General features: G+C 40.5%; 1 pseudogene; it reads left to right on the forward strand.

Annotated features, from left to right (window-relative positions):
- The first annotated feature begins 914 nt into the window (after positions 1-914).
- On the forward strand, positions 915-4009 carry LOC114289903 (calcium-transporting ATPase 12, plasma membrane-type pseudogene; annotated as a pseudogene).
- The last annotated feature ends 312 nt before the right edge of the window (positions 4010-4321 follow it).

Raw genomic sequence — 4321 nt, forward strand, 5'->3', positions numbered from 1 at the left:
TGTTAAGTCCTGGGGCATACCCCTCTAGCCGTGTAAAATATCTCATCTTTAATTTATGACTTATTCACCAAAAAATAAATAAATAAATAAAATAAAAAATAAAGGAAAAATATTCAATTTGTGTATTTTAAAAAAATTAATAAATCAAGTTTTTGACGACTAAATATTTAGTAGCCAAAAAATAAAAAGGAAACTTGATGGCAACTAAACAGTAAGTAGCAAAAAAAAAAAAAATGAAAGTTTTTGACAACTAAAAAATTAGCAGCTAAAAAGGAGAATCATGATTTAGCAACTAAAAAATTGGTAACTAAAAAAGAGTGCCACATTTTTAGCGATTAAATAATTGGTAGCCAAAAAGAAAACAACCGTTTTTGGCAACTAAATATTTTAGTTGCTAAAACAAAAAACCACATTTATTGAAAACTTTGGACAATTGGTGACTTTCGGCGACTAAAAAACAATTAGTCATCAATACCTTTGCCGACAATCATCCAACGACAAAATTGACGACTAAAAATTTAGTCAGCAAAAATCTTCAGCGACGAAAAAATGACTTTTGACGACTAAAAATTTAGTCGCCATAAATGTAGCTTCTTGTAGTGACTAAATTTTTTTTTTATTCACAATGATACGACTCAATATGATCATTTCTATAAAGATAATTTTATCTATAAAACTGACATTGCCGCCTCATTCTTGAGCTGTTTCCACACAATTTCACTGCCAATAACTCTTTAATTATACCAAGGAAAGGAAACTACATTGAACTTTCTCAGAAAACAAATGCTCCGCGTTCCAAGTCTATCACAGCAAGCTACCTCAGTCCCAAGTTTCCGTTACTATACTATAAAATCATCTCTTCAGCTTAAGAGTATAGTTTCATAGCTTCTTCTTCTTCTTCTTCTTCTTCTTCATCATCAACCATGCCTCTGCAATCTCGAAAATCCAGCGATACCATCATGTTTCTCGACAAAGCTCACTCAGTTCGAAAACCCAACAAGCGATTGAGAAAGATCTTCAGAGTCATCTATTTCGTTGTTTCTTTGGCCAAGAAAGTCATTGCCAATGGAAAGAACACCCAATTCCTTCCAAGGTTCTCGTGCGGCCCATCTTACGTTGCAATTGATATTCAAGCCATTGATGATGTTGATGACAAGCATGGTCACGTATGCTTATTCGATATTGATCAGAAAGCACTCTCTGAGATGGTCAGAGAGAAGAAATTTAACAGTCTCTGTCAATATGGAGGGGTGAAAGAGGTTGCGACAATTCTTGAAACCAACATGAATGTTGGTATCACTGCCAAGGAGAGTGATATTAAGTACAGAATCGATGTGTTTGGTTCGAACACGTACGAGAAACCACCAGCAAAGAGCTTTCTCAGTTTTGTCTTTGAAGCATTCAAAGACACCACCATCATTATACTTCTGGTATGTGCGGTGTTCTCTCTCGGGTTCGGAATCAAACAGCACGGTCCCACAGAAGGGTGGTATGATGGGGGGAGCATTATCGTTGCTGTCATTCTAGTCGTTGTGGTTTCTTCCATAAGTAACTTCAAGCAGAGCAGACAGTTTGACAAGCTCTCTGATGAGAGCAGTAACCTGATGAAAGTGGAAGTGGTGAGAAAAGGCCACAGACAACCCATATCGATTTTTGAAGTCGTAGTGGGTGACATTGTGTGTCTAAAGATTGGTGATCAAGTTCCGGCAGATGGGTTGTTCTTGGACGGACACTCATTGAAAGTGGATGAATCAAGCATGACAGGGGAAAGTGATTACGTCGCAGTAAATGAAACCGATAATCCATTCTTGCTCTCAGGTACCATGGTGACAGATGGGTACGGTCACATGCTTGTTACTTCGGTAGGCATGAATACAGCATGGGGTGTAATGGTGAGCTCGATAAGCCGTGACTCAGAGGAGCAAACACCATTGCAAGCTCGGCTTAACAAACTGACATCTTATATCGGGAAGGTCGGTTTACTGGTGGCTTTCCTTGTTCTCGTAGTTTTGCTCATCCGGTACTTCACAGGAAACACTGAAGATAAGCACGGGAACCAAGAATTCAACTACGGCAAGACTAAAGCGAATGATGTCATGAATGCCGTTGTGCGGATTGTTGCTGCGGCAGTTACGATTGTTGTGGTGGCGATCCCAGAAGGTTTGCCTTTGGCTGTGACTCTAACTTTGGCTTATTCAATGAAGAGGATGATGGTTGAGAATTCCATGGTTCGGAAACTCTCTGCTTGCGAGACAATGGGTTCGGCCACCACTATCTGCACAGACAAAACCGGCACACTTACATTAAACCAGATGAAGGTAACAGAATTTTGGCTTGGAAAAGAGGTAATGACAGACAAAGCATCATTGAAAATAGCCCCTAATGTTCTTGAAATGATATATGAAGGTGTCGGTTTAAATACAACCGGCGAAGTCTATAGACAGTTATCCACATCAATACCTGAAATTTCTGGAAGCCCTACTGAGTCAGCAATCCTCTCCTGGGTCGTGTTTGATTTGGCTATGGATATTGATGAGCTGAAGCAAGGTCATAAAATTCTTCAAGTAGAAGCTTTCAACTCAGAGAAGAAACGAAGTGGGGTTTTGACGAGGATGGATGGAAAAAAAATTCACGCGCATTGGAAAGGGGCTGCGGAGATGATTCTGTCAATGTGCTCAAATTATTACACCAAAAATGGGAATATTATACCCATGAATGATGAAGAAAGAACACAGTTTGAAATGATTATTAAAGATATGGCAGCTAAATGCTTGCGATGCATCGCCTTTGGTTACAAAGAAGTTACAGATGAAAGTGTAGAGGTCAGCAGAAAGATTGAAGAAACTGGACTTACCTTGTTAGGGCTTGTCGGTTTAAAGGACCCTAGTCGACCAGGTGTCAGGGCAGCAGTACAAGCTTGCAGAGATGCCGGAGTTGATGTTAAAATGATTACGGGAGACAACATCTTCACTGCAAAAGCTATAGCTATCGAATCTGGGATTGTCGAACCCAATGAGGATTCGAACAATGCAGTGGTCGAAGGAGTGACATTCAGAAATTACTCGGACGAAGAGAGAATGGAAAAGATAAACACAATCCGCGTAATGGCTAGATCGTCCCCGTTTGACAAGCTTCTGATGGTAAAGTGCTTGAAGCGGAAAGGACATGTAGTAGCGGTCACAGGGGATGGAACAAACGATGCACCTGCACTGAAAGAAGCAGATATCGGACTTTCAATGGGAATTCAAGGCACAGAAGTGGCGAAACAGAGCTCGGATATAGTCATCTTAGACGACAATTTTACCTCGGTGGTGACAGTTTTGAAGTGGGGTCGGTGCGTATACAACAACATTCAAAAGTTCATCCAATTTCAACTCACTGTCAACGTGGCTGCCCTTGTCATCAACTTCGTCGCAGCAATATCGTCTGGTGAAGTTCCGCTAACAGCAGTCCAGCTACTGTGGGTGAACCTCATAATGGATACTTTGGGGGCCTTAGCACTAGCCACCGAGCAACCAACTAATGATCTAATGACAAAGCAACCTGTGGGTCGAACTGAACCGCTTATAACAAAGATCATGTGGAGGAACCTCATTGCTCAGGCCTTGTATCAAATAACTGTTTTGCTGGTCCTAGAGTTCAAGGGAAGCACAATCTTCGGCGTGAACAAGAATGTCAAGGACACACTCGTGTTCAATAGTTTCGTCCTGTGCCAAGTTTTTAATGAGTTCACTGCAAGGAAGATGGAGGAGAAGAATATATTTGAGGGGATAGTTAAGAACAAACTTTTTCTCAGCATTATCGGGATGACAGTAGTCCTTCAAGCGGTCATGGTGGAGTTTCTAAAGAAATTTGCCGATACTGAGAGGCTGAATTGGGGGCAATGGGTCGCGTGCATTGTGATTGCTGCAATGTCTTGGCCAATAGGTTGGCTTGTCAAGTTCATTCCAGTTTCAAGTAAACAGTTTCTCAGCCTTCCCACACAATAGATCTTCTGTGACATAAAACAAATCAGGTATCATATTAGAGGTTTGCAAACCTTCAGCTCTTGTAAATATTGATAAACTACAAGGGCCCATAGCTTTGGGTCTTAAATAAAAGTTCAAGGACTTTCATTTTCTTGCCTTGGTCTGTATTTGTAATTTGCTTTTCGGATCATGCAAGTGAGTGGTGCACCCAGCAATCATCCACAGGGGGCTAAACTCATTGGATGCTATACACACACACACATATATATATATGGGTGCCTAAACGAATAGATCAGTACTATACAAACACACAAATTATACATAAAAGTAATACAAAATGATGTGACAAGTTT

The sequence above is a fragment of the Camellia sinensis genome, chromosome 10 (assembly GCF_055761805.1).
Source record: "Camellia sinensis isolate YWXY chromosome 10, ASM5576180v1, whole genome shotgun sequence".
Taxonomy (NCBI): domain Eukaryota; kingdom Viridiplantae; phylum Streptophyta; class Magnoliopsida; order Ericales; family Theaceae; genus Camellia; species Camellia sinensis.